Source organism: Bos javanicus, chromosome 8, assembly GCF_032452875.1.
Source record: "Bos javanicus breed banteng chromosome 8, ARS-OSU_banteng_1.0, whole genome shotgun sequence".
Classification (NCBI taxonomy): domain Eukaryota; kingdom Metazoa; phylum Chordata; class Mammalia; order Artiodactyla; family Bovidae; genus Bos; species Bos javanicus.
Genome location: NC_083875.1, coordinates 60,290,584 through 60,310,182, shown reverse-complemented (window position 1 = coordinate 60,310,182; position 19,599 = coordinate 60,290,584). Strand labels below are relative to the sequence as shown.

At 42.0% G+C, this 19,599-nt stretch overlaps 1 protein-coding gene across 7 annotated transcripts in view; it reads right to left on the bottom strand.

Moving 5' to 3' along the window:
- Positions 1–19,599, bottom strand: part of RUSC2 (RUN and SH3 domain containing 2) — a 61,892-nt gene that overhangs the window by 21,790 nt on the left and 20,503 nt on the right. For 2 of the 7 annotated variants that reach the window (XM_061426859.1, XM_061426864.1), the window contains exon 2: positions 13,766–13,915. The exons of 4 other annotated variants lie outside the window; for them this stretch is intronic. The gene's annotated coding sequence lies outside the window, so the exon portion shown is untranslated. Of the gene's footprint in view, positions 1–12,333; positions 12,809–13,765; positions 13,916–19,599 lie in introns of those variants that run through there. One more of the 7 variants, XM_061426860.1, reaches the window with a different exon arrangement.

Genomic DNA, 19,599 nt, shown 5'->3' with positions numbered 1-19,599 from the left:
TGTTTTCCAGCCGTTTCCTTTCACTGGGATTCCAGACTAGCCTCAGGGTGGAGCAGCCAGCCGGGGAGGGGGTTCCTGCAGGCCGGGAGGGAGGCTGTGGGGACCAGTCATCACTCCACCAGCAGTAACACCGGTTACTTGAGTTCCTAGACTTGACACTAGGCTATCTAGGGTGTGCCTCTTCAGAGAAATGGGATCTGAATCAGAAAAAAAAGAAAGAGAGACTGGGCCATTGGTAGGCTATACACCGAGTGGTAGTGAGCCTTAGGAGCAAGTTGGCTGCAGGCCCCTTCCCACCACAGGGTCCAGTTCAGCTCCCTGGATCTTCAGAAGGTCTGTTGGTGTGGCTGGAGCAGAATCCTTCCCCCTCTCACCTGCATCAGTGTTTGGTTAGTGCTGAGCAGGGACCAGCTGGGCCTGTGGGGAGGTGGTGTCCATTTGGTCAGGCCAGGGAGCAGGAAGTCTATTTTCCTGGAGAAAGGAAGGCTAAGGGAAAGGAGTGGTTTCCCTCAGGCCACAGAGAGACCTCAGTTCCTTCTGAAGCCCTACAGAGCCCTCCACCGCTTCCCTACTCCACCCTTGTCAGCTTCTGGGCCAGTTCTGTGGGAATCAGGAAACAGTAGAGAAGCAACAGCCGGAGCCAGGCGCCCTGTGAGCAGCAGTGTGTCTCTGGCCAGTTCGTGCCAGGGCCGCCCACGGGCATCCCCAAACAGGGATGGTCTCAAGCTGGGCTTGGCCCTCAAGCACTAGCTGTCACAGGGCTCCTTCCAGTATGGACCACTATCTGGACTCCACAGCCAAGCCCTTGGATTTTTAGGCCCTAAAAAGAAGGCTTAGGTCTACTGGCCAGGACCACGTCAGCCACCACTCAGGATCCAGAAGAGATGTCCTTTCTTGCCCTTTATTGTTGCTTCTATTCCCTATGAGACTCAAGTGCCCACTGATGGTATGCTGAGATGAGCTGAGTTAGAGAGAAGTGGCTAAAGATCCCCCAAACCTATCTCCAACCTTGACCTGTTTGAGGGACCATGGCCCCATGATCCTACAAAGCAGAAAAAAGGAGAGAGGGAGGCTGCTGTTCATAAAACTAGCCATGAGTGGTCCCCTCTGGGATGTTGGAAGGTATCACTTTGCTTCCCTCTTCCCCAGCTGGAACAGACCTCAAAGGAGGCTGGATAAGCAGCTGTAGACAGGGGCAAAGTCAATCTCCACCAGTGCTTAGAGCTGCAGTTAGAGCTCTGGACCCAGGGTCTTTGTCCCTTAAATTTCTGTGAGGCTAAGCTGTGCACTGGAAAGCTACTTACTCTGGAAATGTTTCCAGTTGCCTACAGCAGGTAGCTTAACTTACTTTCAGTGCTTAACTTACTTCACCACATCACAGACTACACCATCACCTACTTTCCATCAATTACTGCCAAAGATCTATAAGGCTTTGATGAGAAGATCAATTTTTTTTCTGACTAGAAACAAACTATAAACGCCATCACATTATGAACCACAATGCCTAACTAGTCTTCTCACCTGCAATTTACTTCCTACTTAGTACTGCCAGATTTATTACCCTGAAGTCTTATAAAGATAAGTCTTATAAGATTCAACATTCACTCCTCCTGCCCCTTTTAGTGGTATCCAATTCCTAGAGAATCAAGTTCAAACTCCTCACTTTGGCTTTCAAGTTCCCTCCATCTTGTCTGTCTACTGACTTTCTATCCAACCTTACTTTCCGTCCTCCATTCATGTAGTCCTTCAAACCTGTTTCATAAGCTCTTTATACTCAGCTGTCTTTGTTCAGATTCTCCCGCCTGTTACACTTGACTAAACCTATAAGGAATTATCCAAAACCTACAAGGCCCAGATCAACTCCTGCATCAAGTCTACACTGATCACCTTGAAGCCAGAAATGATCTTTGTCTACTGAACTGTGGTTGCAGATTGTTGATTTTACAGACAAGAAAAAAATCCCACAGAAGCCAGGGGGTCAATACGGGCTGCCAATTTCTTATACTGCCAAGTAAGATCATTAAAACAATAACAACAAAAAAACCCTTATATCAATTATTTTCATCATTTCATTAAAAAAACATAGTCATTATTTTCCTCATTTCATTGTATACTGATGCAAACTTCATTGGAAACTAATATCAGTTCATGAGAGGTTTTGATTAAGTAAATCACTTGTTACTTGACATGATTATGCTCTTTTTTTTGCATATCCGCTTTAATGGCTCTTTTAGATAGCAAAGTCCAAGTTATACTCATCTTTGTATTCCCAATATCCAGAGCTTAAGATAGTATCATTTTTTATTTTGTGTTTCCCAAAATACTAGCAGTGCTTAGATTGTAGAAGGTGGTGAGTCAAAGTCTTGTTGAATTAGAGTAGTCCAAAAAGAGTGAGAGTGTAAAGGAAAGTAAGTGGTGGGCAGATCTGACTCAAAAGGCTGACAGAGAAGACGCTTGCTGTTCATAAGTGGAGGGGGGGAGGTATATTAAAAGAAAGCTTAGCAAAAAAGGAATAACCCTTCATAATCTTGAGTTACATAATGCATTCTTAGACATGATACCACAAGTAAAAGTGACAAAGGAAAAAACAGATAAGTTGGACTTCATGAAAGTTTAAAATTTTTGTGCTTTAAAGAACACAATCAAGATAGTGAAAAGAAAAAAGGGGGAGGAGACAACTCAAAGAATGGAAGAAAACATTTGCAAATCATATATCTGATAAGGGACTTCTATCCAGAATACATAAAGTACTTCTATAACTCAACAAAAGATATATAACCCAATTTAAAAATGGGCAAAGGATCTGAGCAGACATTTCTCTAAAGGAGACAAATACTCAATAAGCACAAGAAAAGATACCGAATATCATCAGTTATTAGGGAAGTGCAAATCAAAAGTAAAATGAGATACCACTTTTCCCTATTAGAAAGGATAAATAAAAAAGACAGACAATAATAAATGTTGATGATGTGGAGAAATTAGAACCCTCATATGCTGCTTGGAGGACTGTACAATAGATAGTTCAATCACTTTAAAACCAGTGTGGCAGTTCCTCAAAACATTAAACACAGAATTACCATATGACCCAGAAAGTCCACTCCTAGATATATACCCTAAAGGAATGAAAACGTATCTATCTTCACACAAAAGCTTATATATGAATGTTCATAGCAGCATTATTTATAATAGCCAAAAAGTAGGAACAACCCAATATCCATTAACAGATGAATAGATTAAATTAAATGTGGTGTATTCATAAAATGTAATATTATTTGGTAATAAAAAGTAATATAGTGAAACATGCTACAATGTGGATGAACCTTGAAAACATGCTAAGTGGAAGATGCCAAACACTAAAGGCCATGTATTGTTTGACTTCATTTCACCAGGGAAGCCCTTTTCATATGAAACGCCCAGACTAGGCAAATCTATGGAGATGAAAAGTAGATTACTGGAGTGGCTTCCAGGGACTTGGGGAAAGGGAAAATGGCGAGTGATTGTTATCAAGTACGCGATTTTTTGGGGGGATGATGCAAATGTTCTAAAATCAGATTATGCTGGTGTGTTGCCATGCCCTCCTCCAGGGGATCTTCCCAATCCAGGGACTGGACCCAGGCATATTCTTTACCATCCGAGCCACCAGGGAAGCAACTGAATAGTATACTGTAAATGATGAAACAGATATCCGTTATGTCTCAATAAAGCTGTTAAAAACAGAAGCTGCAGCAGTGAACAATGCTGTTAACACCACAGAGGCAGAAGTCTTTACAGGCTCAGTAACTGGGTGGGCACAGAGGTGGCAGGAACTCAGGTGCACTAGAAAACAGAGGGCATCACTGCCATGTCAACCCAAGGATCTCAGACAAAACCCTCTTCCGTCTGTTTTTTTTCAATACCAAAATTCTTAGAAGGATGGACTATGTTAATTCTTTCTCCTTAATTATTTCTTAAACAATCAGAAGTCTGTCTTCTTTTTATTAATACTTGAGCTTTCTAAAAGCAGTTCTAACTTTTAAGCTCATAATATTTAAATTGCCTGACACTTATCCACCCTCTCCTATTGAAACCGTCTTTTTCCTTTGGCTTCCTAGTTTTTCTTCTTAGATCATTCTTTCTTCATTGTTTAATATCACAATACCTGACCTATATTTAAATATAGATTCACAGCAGGGCTCAGACCTGAAATCTTTTCAACCTGAGAAGTGTTTAGCCCTTCCCAGTATTCTATTTATTTCCAAATCTTCATTCTTCCTGAACTTCCAGAATCAAATCTCCAATACCCCATTAGGTACTTCTTACTCCCCCAAATGGAGGGACTTCCCCTAGTGATCTAATGGTTAAGACTGTGAGCTTCCACGGTAAGGGGTGTGGGTTAGATTTTTGGTTGGGGAACTTAGATCTTCCACTTAGCGTGGTGTGCCCCTCCCCAAACAAAAACCAATCAACCAATCAACAAAAATTTTTTTAAATTTTTCTATTTCAAATTAGCTTTCTTTAAATTACCATTATACAAAATTGAGCTATTTCAATCTTAAAAGATGATGCTATAAGTTCTGCACTCAATATGCCAGCAAATTTGGAAAACTCAGCAGTGGCCACAGGACTGGAAAAGGTCGGTTTTCATTCTAGTCCCAAAGAAAGGCAATGTCAAAGAATGTTCAAACTATCACACAATGGAACGCATCTCACACGCTAGCAAAGTAATGCTCAAAATTCTCCAAGCCAGGCTTCAACAGTATGTGAACTGTGAACTTCCAGATATTCAAGCTGGATTTAGAAAAGGAAGAGGAACCAGAGATCAAATTGCCAACATCCGCTGGATCATCAAATAAGCAAGAGAAGACCAGAAAAACATATACTTCTGCTTTATTGATTGTGCCAAAGTTTTTGACTGTGTAGATCACAACAAACTGTGGAAAATTCTTCAAGAGATGGGAATACCAGACCACCTGACCTGCCTCCTGAGAAATCTGTATGCAGGACAAGAAGCAACAATTAGAACTGGACATGGAACAACAGACTGGTTCCAAATTGGGACAGGAATACATCAAGGCTGATTATTGTCACCCTGCTTATTTAACTTATATGCAGAGTACATCATGAGAAATGCTGGACTGGATGAAGCATAAGCTGGAATCAAGATTGCCAGGAGAAATATCTATAACCTCAGATATGCAGATGATACCACCCTTATGGCAGAAAGCAAAGAAGAGCTAAAGAGCCTCTTGGTTAAAGTGAAAGAGAGTGAAAAAGCTGACTTAAAACTCAACATTCAGAAAACTAAGATCATGGCATCCGGTCCCATCACTTCATAGCAAATAGATGGGGAAACAATGGAAACAGTGACAGATTTTATTTTTTGGGGCTCCAAAATCACTGCAGATGGTGACTGCAGCCATGAAATTAAAAGATGCTTGCTCCTTGGAAGAAAAGCTATGACCAACATAGCATATTAAGAAGCAGAGACATTACTTTGCCGACAAAGGTCCGTCTAGTCAAAGGTATGGTTTTTCCAGTAGTCATGTATGGATGTGAGAGTTGGACTATAAAGAAAGCTGAGGGCCGAAGAATTGATGCTTTTGAACTGTGGCGTTGGAGAAGACTCTTGAGAGTCCCTTGGACTGCAAGGAGATCCAACCAGTCCATCCTAAAGGAAATCAGTCCTGAATGTTTATTGGAAGGACTGATGCTGAAGCTGAAACTGCAATACTTTGGACACCTGCTGTGAAGGACTGACTCCTTGGAAAAGACCCTGATGCTGGGAAAGACTGAAGGTAGGAGGAGAAGGGGGCGACAGAGGATGAGATGGTTGGATGGCATCACTGACTCAATGGACATGAGTTTGAGCAAACTCTGGGAGATAGTGAAGGACAGGGAAGCATGCTGCAGTCCATGGGGTCCGAGAGTCAAACACGACTAAACGACTGAACAAGACTGTAGCCTGCCAGGCTCCTCCATCCATGGGATTTCCCAGGTGAGAATACTGGGGTGGAATACCATTTCCTTCTCCAGGGGATCTCCCTCACCTAGGGGTTGAACCTGCATCTCCTACTTGGCAAGCAGATTCTTTACCACTGAGCCACCCGGGAAGCCCACATGCTAAGCACTTACATTGTCTCATTTTATACATATAACAGCTCTCTAAGATAAGTATTATTATCTCCATTTTATGGATGAGAAGTCTGAGGCTCAGGAATACTAAATGACCTTCCTAAGGTAACCTGGTCAATTTGAGCAAACTCTTGGAGATGCTGAAGGACAGGGAAGCCTGGTGTGCTGTAGTCCATGGGCACGACTTAGCAACTGAACAACAACAACAAAAGGGAACTCGGTCAGTAATGTTTGACCTGGCCAGACACAGAACCATCTGACTCCAAAGTCCGTGTTCTTAACTACTTGTCACACTGCCTTTCGAGTTCCCGTCACTACTTCTATCATCCGAGTTCAGACCTGCAGGCACCCCTCCTCTGAATTATCATACAGTCTTCTAATCAGTTTTCTTGCTTTCATTCTGGCTGTCTCCTCCCAGCTATCCTATATACTGACAGAAGAATAATTTCCCCAAAGTACTGCCTCAATATTGGTATCCTCACCTTACTACTAAAAAGTTGTTAGTGGCTCCCCACTGCCTACAGGATAATCCAAATCCCTTAATGCGGCATTCAAAGTTCCTTCCCACTTATTCAACCATGTTCTATCAGATGACAAATTTATTCTGAATTTTGGCTCAGTCCACTGGGAAGACATCTGGAATGCTCTATTTTCCTTGCCTTTGTTTCTTTTTAAAGGATCTAGCTCAAATTCTACCATGTCTGGAAGCTTTTCTTTATCAAGAAAGTCTTTATTCTGAACTTTTTCAATATCAACTGTCTACACAACTCATTTAGTACCAAGTCTTGGCCATTTTATTTTGTTATTTATCTCTTGATGACAGCTCACTTTTGAAGAGTGGGATTGTCTTATATCTTGATAAGTAATTCTGAGCCCAGAGTCTTGGCACTCAGTAAGGCACCACTGATGTTTGCTTGGTAAAGCTATTGAATGGCAAGCCCAGTGGGCTAGTTGGACTCAAGTCAGCTTTCAGGTTAGCTTAGCCTGAGAATAACTTTTTTTTTTTTTAACTTTTAAAATCGTTTCTTTTATTCATTTATTTATTTTTAAATTTTCATTGGAGTATAGTTGCTTTACAATGTTGTGTTAGTTTCTGCTGTACAGCAAAGTGAATCAGTTATACATATATATGTATCCCCTCTCTTTTAGAGTTCCTTCCCAGTTAGGTCACCACAGAGCATTAAGTAGAGTTCCCTGTGCTATACGGTAGGTTTTCGTTAGTTATCTATTTTATACATGTGTATATATGTCGATCCCAATCTCCCAATTCATCCCACCTCCCCTTCCCCCTCTTAGTGTCTATATGTCTGTTCTCTGCATCTGTGTCTCCATCTCTACCTTGTAAACAGGTTATCCGCACCATTTTTCTAGATCCCACATATATTAGTTAATCTACAGTATTTGTTTTTCTGACTTAACTTCACTCTGTATGACAGTCTCTAGGTCCATCCATGTCTCTGCAAATGGCACAATTTCATTCCTTTTTATGGCAGAGTAATACTCCATTGTATAAACGTACCACATCTCCCCTATCCATTCCTCTGTTGATGGATGTTTAGGCTGTTTCCAGGTCCTGGCTATTGTAAACAGTGCTGCAATAAACACTGCAGTGCATGTATCTTTCAGAATTACGGTTTTCTCCAGGTATATGCCCAGGAGTGGGGTTGTTGGGTCATATGGTAGTTCTATTTTTAGCTTTTTAAGGAACTTTCAAACTGTTCTCCATAGTGGCTGTATCAGTATACATTTCCATCAACAGTGTAAGAGGGTTCCCTTTTCTCCACACCCTCACTGGCATTTATTGTTTGTAAGAGAATAGCATATTTGATTGATAAGAGGCAAGGAAGGAAGGAAGATGAAAACCAAAAAGTTAAGCCTTAGCAAAGTGCTTAGTAAATAAATCTTCAAGGCCAAGATATCTCTTAACCCCTCATTTCTTTCCATTTTCATACTAAGGATGGAAAGATGACTGAGCAGCCATGTCTTCAGTCAGTACTTCACTACTGTTTATTTCCATAGTCATGATCCTAGAGTGAAGATTGCAAAGTGAGAGCCTGGTGGTCACATCTTGTATGTCGACAGATTTTATGTGGTTTGCACAAACGTTTCTACTGTGGTCAGAATGGCAAGTCTTGGACCACTAGAAAGGCAAGGGATAGCTAAACCCAAGTTAGGCTGAGATCCTTGAAGCAAGCTCATGTGATCCAGGGTTGATGGTTCCTCCAAACTTTTGGAGAAAAATATCTCCAACTTAAGTCGACAGGATTCTCAAAATTAAGGAGTATGCAAAAATTAATTTTCATCAAAGATCACAAATATACATGGAAACAAGATACTATGAATGAATAACAGAAAACAACAAGTAATAGATTTAAACTGCAAGAACTTCAAATATTAAGAACATCTGAGGCAGAACACAAATCAGCTATGGGTAAAATGCTTTAAATAAAGGATAAATTCTCACAGATAAGCAGTTAGTAAGAGATTATTAGAAAGATCCAGGGGAGGTGAAAATAAAACATATCTGAATATAATCATTGGCTGCTGAGCATTCTTATGCCTGGACCAGGCTATGCTATAGGGAGTTGCCAAGTGAAAAAAAGGATATGGAAGCTAAGGGGAGATAAACATCTTGCTGTAGATCTGAATGGTAGCCTATTCAAAACACTATCTGAAAATGCTCTATAAATTATAAATATTTTATAGAAATGTAATGCATTGTTGTTACTCTTTAAAAATACCAGCATCCATTGAAGATTTACCTGAATTATTAATAGTTGTTTACTGTGATGGTTGAAAAATGATGATTTTCTTTTTATTATTCCTTCTACATTTATTAGCTGGCATTCCAATATGAGAAGGATTTCCTGTTTCCTTCCTATTTATTTTTTTTTTGGTATCTGTATAGATTCTTGGCTTTTTAAAAAACATTCAGTGGGTCATAATCTCTTGCTGGGTATTATTGATTTTGATGGTCATTATTTCAGATTTGGCAGTATTTGGCTTTTTTTGTGTGAAGATTTTTATTGTTGTGTACAAACTTTTTAAACTTAATCATTAAAAAATTTTTTAGCTGCATCAGGTCTTAGCTGTGGCATGTGGGCTTAGCTGGCCCGCAGCATGTGGAACCTTATTTTCTTGACCAGGAATCACACCTGCATCTCCTCCATTAGAAGGTAGATTCTTAACCATTGGACCACCAGGGAAGTCCTCAAATTATTTATTTTTGGAATAATTTTTAGAAAAGTAACAAAGATAGTTAGGAGTGTATCCCTATGTCTTTTCAACCAGCATCCCCTAACGTTACCATCTTATATAGTCATGGTGGATTTGCCAAAACAAGGAAATCAACACTGAATACAGTATTATTACCTGAAGTTCCAGATTGTGAGGATTTTGCCAGTTGTCCCACTAATGTTCTTTTTTTTTTTTTTTTTTTACTATTTGGCTTTTTAAAAACTATATATATATATACACATATATACACATATGTGTATATACATATGTATATAACTTTTATAAAATGTAAATTGTTTTAAAACAAAATAAAGCCCTCCTTCTCTCGTTCAAAAGATAGGTAGATATATACTGGAGGCTATAGATAAACAGCTTGGACAGTGTTTTAAGTATAGTTTAGCAAATAAAAAGATCTGTATTTCCCATATTCAAGACACTGAGTAGTTTTGGGAACTATCAGGCAGGTAACTTTCAGTGAAGGCAGTACTGAAAAACAGATAAGACAATGTGATCCGAATACATTCTGTCCCTAGCCTTTCCCAATCGCTCTGCTTACCTTTCACCTCAGGACACTTTTCTCTGGACATTAGCATGAAGTACTTGCCTGTGCTGACCTAGTCAGGTATCCTCTACACCAGAAACCATCTATGTTAGGTAATTCCTTTTGGCCATGTTTTTGCCTCAGACTGCATGAGTGATTCCAATAGGAAAGGTCAGAAGTGCCCAAATCATACTGAATAAAAATAAACCACAATTTACCATATACTCTTTTCTCTGAGGGAGAAGCATCCCAAGGCCATGAATTAATATCATCTCAAGAGTCAATCAATCAATCAAATAAGTCATATCCACTGCACACACTTCTGCTGTGTACAAAGCACTGCACTGGGTGTTTAGGGGTAAGAGCTCAACTTGAGGGGCTCATAATTTTGTTAAAATCATTGGCAACATGCCTCTGTGGAGGGCTAGGGAAGCAAGAAAGATGTTTCAGGATGTAAGATAAGGGTCAGAGCAGTGGTTTCAAGCTTTTTCAGCCCCAATACATAGAACAACTCTGGTTGAAGCAGGGAGGCCCTAAAGCCCCATATACTCCAACTCCTTCTCTCCACTTCAGAGGGGCCCCCCAAAGGCACTTCCAGGGGACCCTAGGGTTCAGATGAAAAAATTCTGAAAATCTCTGGGCAAAGGCAAGACTGAGCATGGTTGGTCGGGATCGGGGAAATGGGGAGTGAAACAAAAACTGAGAGAAATCACCTTTTTTACTTCATGACTCTCAAATCATATATGCTTGGAAAATGATGTCAATTAACTGTATCAGCAGCAGACTCACTTTACAGTACAGAAAATAACTTTCTAAGTGAATTCAGAAAAATCAGTTTGTGTAATTATCCCCGTGCCTACTAAGGTTCTATGTCTTTATAGGCCATGAGACTTGATGGACACTGAATTTCCTCTAAGACAAGTACTTCTCACTGAAATGTGTGAGAGATGCTGAAAGAATTTGGAGATTTAAGAATTGGTGGTAATAATAATGCCTGTAGTCTCTGGGCCGAGTTGCAAGGAGAGGATAAACAGGCTATTAGCTGCCTGAGAGCACCAGGCTGTGACATCAGGAGTCCGATTCCACAAATGGAATAGCAGCCAATGCCCAGGAGCACGTCTGTCTTTCCTCCAGGTTGTGTGCTCCGAGCTGAGGAGGCCACTGTTTTGAACTGGCATTAAGTTATTTTGGACTCCAAGCGAGGCCAGCCAGTGTGCTGGGTGTGTGCTGGAAGAGGCCTAGCCTGAAAGGCTGTCCCAGACACACCCAGCTGCTTCCTTATCAGGCCTCCCTAATGTACAGTCTTCTTTCGAAGCATAGAGCTTGCTTTGTGTTTGGCTTCTCAAATATGTTACAGAAAGGTTCAGCTAAAAGTCCACCCCCCTAAAATCAAATAGACTCTAGAGGAGGCCTGACTCTGAAGTACAACAGAATGGGCTCTTTCCTAGGACTACCTGGTGTGGGTTTATCTCTTTTCCCCCAGGTCTTATTATTGTTCAGTTGCTAAGTCATGTCTGACTCTTTGTGACCTCATGGACTTCAGGATGCCAGGCTTCCCTGTCCTTCACTATCTCCCGAAATTTGTTTATGTCCATTGAGTCAGTGTTGCTATCTAACTATCTCATCCTCTGCAGCCCTCTTTTCCTTTTGTCTTCAATCATTCCCAGCATTAGTCTTCTCCAATGAGTTGGCTCTTCGCATCAGGTGGCCAAAAGTCTATCTCCTCCCTTATGAACTGGAAATATGTAGGCACCTTTAATGGAACCAAAAATCACAGACAGAATATGTTGGGGTGAAACCCCCAACAAGTTCCAAGCCTTTTACCTCTCAGGCTCAGTTGTGAGGAGAGTGCAGCACTAAGAATTATACCCAAGAAAAGAATAATCTAGAAGCCACTATTCCTCATGGAGCTGTAAAGGGTCTCTCCTTTATTCCATAGAAATACCACGATAATCAACTCAGCTTTGTTCTAGTTTCTCCTTCTGCTCAAATGGGATTATACCTAGAAAAATATTCTCTTCCAGTAATCCAGCCAGCAAGTGCATGTCCTTCTCCATTAGATCAATCATTTGATTCCCTTCTTAGTTCAACTCATAGCACCTGTTTGGAGGCAGGAGGCTAAATCAGATAACTTCTTAAGGTACCTTTCAACTCTAATTATAAACTAAGCTAAATTAAAACCTTGGGCCCAAGGGAAGGTCCCTGTGCAGTGTGCTAATAAACGTCTTCCCTCTCAACATAAATACATGGATATACACACACAGAGAAAGACACACACAGACACACACACACACACACACCCCTATACTTCCAAGTGCCTGGCTTCTAACTGCCACAGTTAGAAGTCTCAAAGGACTGAGAACTTGCTGTAAATCTACCTCTTTTGAGGATGTAGTTAGGGAGAGAGGGGAGGACTACAGAGAATTAGGAGAGTCAATTCCTACCTTGACAGGTTGAGTTCTTCAGATGGAGGGGGTGGAGGATGCAGCAGTGGATAAACAGACAGAGAGACAGAGCCTCCTAACGCTAGGTGCAGGGGAGCAGCAAGGAGCAGGAAGCCACCAAGACAGAGACAGTGAACCAGGGGTGAGTGTTGAAAGGTCCAGCGTGGGCTGCTCTACTTGGAGGATAGCGCTCAAGTATATATTTGCAGAAGCAAGTTAGCTGGGACAAAAAGGTCCCTATGCTGCTCCACTGTTCAGTGTGGTCGACCCTTTGCTCTTCCTTTGGCTGCTCCTTTTGGCTTCTAGCCTCTAGGAAGCAGAGCCAGAATGTTTTTGGCTTCCCCTCCCCCAAGGCAGTGGACTGAGTTGTGCGGGGCGGGTAAGCTGCTATCCAATCAGACTCTCGAAAGCTGTAAATAAAAGGCCACATATGCACAGTGAAGTAGGCTATGAGAAGAATCTAGATTGAATTACCACAAGCCAGTTGTGGAGCCAGGGTGGGGGAGGCAGGAGAAAGAGGAGAGAGACGCCTAGCTGCCCTTCAAGGAAATATTTTCATTCAAGCACACTCCACCCTCAGCAGGACTGCTAGAAACCATCAAAGCCTTGCTTCCCGGGAAACTGTGTTCTAGTCTCACCCCAGTCTCAGCAGAGGGATCATAGCCCCTGAGACACCTCCGTCAAGTCAAAAGCCTTTTCCCAGATGTGACTTACTTCCCAGTAGACTTGAAATGACAGTCTCCAAGACCGGCTCCCGATGCTTGGGACTGCCTTATTAGCAGGCAGCAGCGAAGACCATTCCTGCATACCCAATACTGTATTTGCTCTGGTTATAAGACTAAAGTGAGAGCAAACTGATATTTACTTTAAAACCTTTTAAAGCAGGTGGCAAGAATCTTGCCTGGGCCCAGAATATTCAGGAGCCTAGGTTCTGTAATGATTCAGAGCATGGATTTTGGCATTGACAGGTTTGGATTCAAATTGGACACTCTTCCTGCCAGCTGTGGGCTTCGGGAAGTTACTCAACTTCACTAAACTTCAGTTTCCTCATTTGCAAAACTGTCATGATATTTTCCCTCAAGGGCTTGAGGGAGAATTGAATAAGATATTACACGTAAGTACCTGACACAAGGTAAGCGCTCAGCCATGGTTACTATTATTATTAGAGCTTTGTCAGATGACCAATGGAGACCTTACCTCTCTCTTTCCTTTCCCAATTTCCCAGAAAACCTAAAGGCTTCAGATCCAGGGAACTGGCAGGGCAAAACCTCTTCAAAAGAGCCAAAGGAACTGAAAAGAGTCATTTCTTCCCCCTCCCTTCCACTAGGACTGAATCAGTAAGCCTGTGCCCATTACACTCTAGACTCACTGGCCGGCCCTAGGAACCTAAGGCTCTCCCAAACCAAAGATACTAATCCATCTCTAGTGTTACCTGTTGTGGGGCATGCTCCCAGACTGATGGTGCTTCTCCAGGGGCCCCAGATCAGATTCCAGTAGATGTAGGAAAGAAACAGTCTGATTCCAAGTTGGCAGGATAGGTCCGGCCAGGCTGTTGTCTGCCCATCACAGCTGCCTGTGAGGCCTATGGGTTAATAATAGCAACTCTGATGCCAATGGATTAAGACAGCACTGTAGGAGGTGTTTATTTTTACACTCTGGCGTCAGTATCAAGTTCTACTGGTTACTGCCCAAATCTAGGGCAGCTTCCTGCTACAAGAGTGGCCTCAGTCTTCTCCAGGATGCTGAGTTGCATTCTGGAGGAAATGAGCCTTGTTGAAAACAGTTTAGTAATAACAAGGACAGGGAAGGGGAAAAGGAACAAACAGAGCTGTCATAGGTCCAGCTGTCTGGTCCCAAATCTCTGGGACCAGGTGGACCTCAATTGAGAGCTGTTGTTCACAGCATCCTCCTGAGTCAGGAAGGCCCTGGACAAGGGACCTGATGCGTTATTTACATTGTTTTGGAAGGGTGGGTATATGTGTGCATGCGTGCACGTGCGTGAGCACACACACACACGTACACACTGGTTGCACTGAAATGATCTGAATAAAATTAAGGAAAGACTGTTACTTAACTAAGCAGAAGCTCCACCTCATCAGTCACAAGTCCCAGATTAGTGCTGTGAGTGCTGACCTTGTGCAAAAAAAAAAAACCTACCTGGGAAGGTTTTATAGGATATTTCAAAGAAAGAATGGTTAGGCTGGTCGTTATTTGATTTGCATGGTATTTTCAGAAGGTATATCAAATCCCTTGAAAAATCATTTGGCTAGAGCTTCTTTCCTAGAAATGACACAATAGGATAGAAATACCAAGAAACCAGCTCTCATCCGGCCAGGAGTCAGTGCCTAGAAAAATCTTTTGTGAAAGCTTCCTTCTCCCCCAAGGCATAGAGGTGGAGTTCCAGGGACCTTACACTTTGAACACAGAATCTAGAACTCTGTGGATATCCCAGTCACATCCCCGAAAGGCAGTCCTAACACAGATTTCATCTAGTCCCCTCTGGCAGACAGGGAGGTGAGGAGGCTGGCAGCTGGACAGCTGATGTAAATAGATGGGTCTGGGCTACTGAGGGGTCATGTGCACAGCAGACTGCTGTGGAATGACAAAAATGTACCACACCAGGTAGGAATGCTGAAGTGCAAAGAAAGCAGCAGCCAAGCACACAATAACAGTGACTCCATCATCTTCCTGCGTCAGGCTGACTCATAGCCATTGTCAGAGACACCACATAGCAACGTCTTGAGGAGTTAGGAAGGTAGGCTGGGGAACCACCCATTCAGTACATTTTTTCTCCTGCCATTCAAGGCTTATCTACCTGGTCATCAGAACAACAATGCAGCCTCAGAATCAACCAGATTTGATGACTCAAGATATGCGGTTTGATCTCAGCTCCATCTGGAAGCTACTCATGCCTAGGATAGTGGCAGGATGCCCGGATAGGAACACTGCTTTCATTCTTGGCTTTTTCTCTGACTTGCTGGGTCATCTTGGGGCAGGGTACCTGTCCTCTCCAAGTTCTAGGTTTACCATTTGGAGAAGGGGCTAATTGTATCCACCTTCTGGTGAGATGGCAAGAAAATATTTGAACAATCAAATAATAAGTAGTAAGAATACAACTTGAGATTATCATATAAGTAAAGTAAGTCAGAAAGAGAAAGGCAAATATCATATAATATCACTTATATGGGGAATCTGAAATATGAGACACACGAACCTACCTATGAAACAGAAACAGAATCACACATGTAGAGAACAGATTTGTGGTTGCCAAGGGGATGAGGGGGGAGGAGGAATGGAGTAGAAGTTTGGGTTAGTAGGTGTAAGCTTTTATATATAGAATGGATAAACAACAAGGTCCTCCTGTATAGCACAAAGAACTATACTTGATATCCTATGATAACCCATAATGGAAAAGAATATTTAAAAAAGAATATACATATATATGGGCTTCCCTGGTAGCTCAGCTGGTAAAGAATCTGCCTGTAATGCAGGAGACTCTGCTTCGATTCCTGAGTCAGGAAGATCCCCTGGAGAAGGGATAGGCTACCCATTTCAGTATTCTTGGGCTTCCCTGGTGGTTCAGATAGTAAAGAATCCACCTCCAGTGCGGGAGACCTGAGTTCAATCCCAGGGTTGGGGAGATTCCCTGGAGGAGGGCATGACAACCCACTCCAGTATTCTTGCCTGGAGAATCCCCATGGACAGAGGAGCCTGGCAGGCCCATGGGGTTGCAAAGAGTCGAACACGACTGAGTGACTAAGCACAGCACAGCAGAGCATACTGTATATACACACATATGTATATAAACTGCATCACTTTGTTGGAGAGCAGAAATTAGAACATTGTAAATCAATTATACTTCAATAAAAAATAAGTAGCAAGAAATTTAAATGCTATAAATTCTTTGGACCAAAGTATTTTAAAACTGTGACTGTCACTCATGCATATAGTAGAGAGGCCTGGTCTTGCATATTTTTATTCTTCTGGGTCACAGTGGCCATGTTGGGAAGTGAACCTGGCCTGTACTTGGAGGTAGAGTTCTTTTCTTTCAGGCATATAATCCCTACCACTGGCTTGAGGAACAGTTGAAACAGTCAGGAATCTGCTTCCCTAGATACAAGCTATTAATTTCCACTAATGTGTAATAGAGAAAGTAGAAAATTGCAAACAGAAAGAAATGCCTCTACTCACCCACTTGCTCCATCTAAAGGCCTGATAAAGCAGTGTCAATGAAAGGATATATTCCGCTGCTCTGTTAGAACAAAGGCAATAGTGTATTCTAAACCCAGTACAAGGCTTCACTCTTTCTGGCCCAGCAATCATTAGTTTGCTAGGTCCCCAGCACTTTTGGAAAGTAGAAATAGAAATTTATTCGTCATTGATGCTGGTACCTTTTTTTTCTGCAAGTGCCTACCCTAGGGTTCAAAATAGATTTTCCTGCATCCTCCAGCTTCTGGTGAGCTTTCAGAAAACCCTCCTTTCAGCAAACGCTGTCTGTAAAGGGCCAGACAGTTACTACTTAGGCTTTGTGGCCATGAAGTTCTGCTATATACTCCCTTCTTCCTTTTTTTAAAAAACAATTCTTTAAAAATGTAAAAACCATTCTCAGTGTAAATGTAAAACCTTATAAAGTTATTCTGGCATGGACCATAATTTGCTGATTTCTATTCTGGACTTTAAAGGCCTCTCTATTCAAAGTCTGTTTCTCAAAATTCTGACTCTGCTGGGCCTGCCTAGGGATCCTCTTTCCTCTTCCCACATGGTTGTTGCATATATTTCAGAGGCAGCTCCTCTCTAAGGAGCCACTGAGGAATGTGAAGGAAGAATTCTGAGTTTATTTGTATTGGAGCTGACAGACTGGCTAATTCCCTTCATATAAAGTGCTTCAAAAACATCTGTGGAATTTAGCTTATTGCATTATCATTCTGGAGTGCAGACTGAGCCATAAACAGCCTTTATCTTTCTATTTCTATTTAATAATACCATCCCATGCCTCTACCAGGCCTTTTTCTTTTCTTCTTCTCCTGCTCCCCAGGTTCCAAACCCACACTTGAACTGACCTGGGTCTCAAGTCCTTCTCTCTTACCTATCCCTCCCTTTTCTATATGTGGTATGGTTGTAGATAGCAAAGGAACTATCAACAGTCAGATGAGTTTGGATATAGTAAATATGGGTGAAAGGCATGAGGAGAGAAGTGAGCTTATTTTAAGTAAAGACATAGAGCTGTAAATCTAGGCTCCTTTACTAATAGTTAAAATAGCTTTGTAAACAGGGCTTAAACTACTATAAAAGCAACATAAGGACAATGTGCAGAGTCAGGAATTACCAGAGTTATGCTGGAGAAGGGATAGGCTACCCACTCAGTATTCTTGGGTTTCCCTTGTGGCTCAGCTGGTAAAGAATCCGCCTGCAATGTGGAAAACTGGGGTTTGGTCCCTGGGTTGAGAAGATCCCCTGGAGAAGGGACAGGCTACCCACTCCAGTATTCTGGCCTAGAGAATTCCACAGACTGTATAGTCCATGGGGTCGCAAAGAGTTGGACACGACTGAGCGACTTGCCCTTTCACTACCTTACCACACAACATAGACTAGAAGGGGATGACCTGTAGCTAAAGAATAATACTTACAACGACAGTAGCCATTATTTCCTATCTATGTGATATTTATTATCTCACCTGATGTGAAGAGCTGACTCATTGGAAAGGACCCTGATGTTGGGAAAGACTGAGGGCAGGAGGAGAAGGGGGCAACAGAAGATGAGATGGTTGGATGGCACCACTGACTCTATGGACATGAGTTTGAGCAAACTCCAGGAGATAGTGAAGGACAGGGAAGCCTGGCATGCTACAGTTCATGGGGTGGCAAAAGGTCAGACATAACTTAGCGACTAAACAACAACAATAATAGTCTACCAAGCTACTGCTGTGCTAGATGTCTGCCTAATACTTCATTTGAGAGAAAAAGCAAAAGGTTACAGGCAAATCCTTGTCTAAGGCAAATCCTAATTCAGTGAGAAAGCTATTTGTTATTTTGAAAGATTCAAGTTACATTCAAAATTCTAAAATGCCTCATCTCAGCTTGAGAAAATTATGGAAATAAGAACAATTAATATAAGAATATTCTTTAAAGTTGTGCCTGCCTATTTCATGTATAATTTAGAAATATAACTGGTCACACCTGAAAAAGGGAGATTTTCTTGTATTTTTGTTTATCATAAATTCAGTTCAGTTCAGTTCAGTCACTCAGTCGTGTCCAACTCTTTGTGACCCCATGCATCACAGCACACCAGGCCTCCCTGTCCATCACCAACTCCCAGAGTTCACTCAAACTCATGTCCATTGAGTTGGTGATGCCATCCAGCCATCTCATCCTCTGTCGTCCCCTTCTCCTCCTGCCCCCAATCCCTCCCAGCATCAGAGTCTTTTCCAATGAGTCAACTCTTCGCATAAGGTGGCCAAAGTTTTGGAATTTCAGCTTCAGCATCAGTCCTTCCAATGAACACCTAGGACTGATCTCCTTTAGGATGGACTGGTTGGATCTCCTCGAAGTCCAAGGGACTCTCAAGAGTCTTCTTCAACACCACAGTTCAAAAGCATTAATTCTTCAGTGCTCAGCTTTCTTCATAGTCCAACTCTCACATCCATACATAACCACCGGAAAAACCATAGCCTTGACTAGACGAACCTTTGTTGGCAAAGTAATGTCTCTGCTTTTCAAATATACTCTCAAGGTTGGTCATAACTTTCCTTCCGAGGAGTAAGCGTCTTTTAATTTCATGGCTGCAATCACCATCTGAAGTGATTTTGGAGCCCAAAAAAATAAAGTCTGACACTGTTTCCACTGTTTCCCCATCTATTTCCCATGAAGTGATGGGACCAAATGCCATGATCTTCGTTTTCTGAATGTTGAGCTTTAAGCCAACTTTTTCACTCTCCTCTTTCACTTTCATCAAGAGGCTTTTTAGTTCCTCTTCACTTTCTGCCATAAGGATGGTGTCATCTGCATATCTGAGGTTATTGATATTTCTCCCGGCAATCTTGATTCCAGCTTGTGTTTCTTCCAGCCCAGCGTTTCTCATGATGTACTCTGCATATAAGTTAAATAAGCAGGGTGACAATATACAGCCTTGATGTACTCCTTTTCCTACTTGGAACCAGTCTGTTGTTCCATGTCCAGTTCTAACTGTTGCTTCCTGACCTGCATATAGGTTTCTCAAGAGGCAGGTCAGGTGGTCTGGTATTCCCATCTCTTAAAGAATTTTCCACA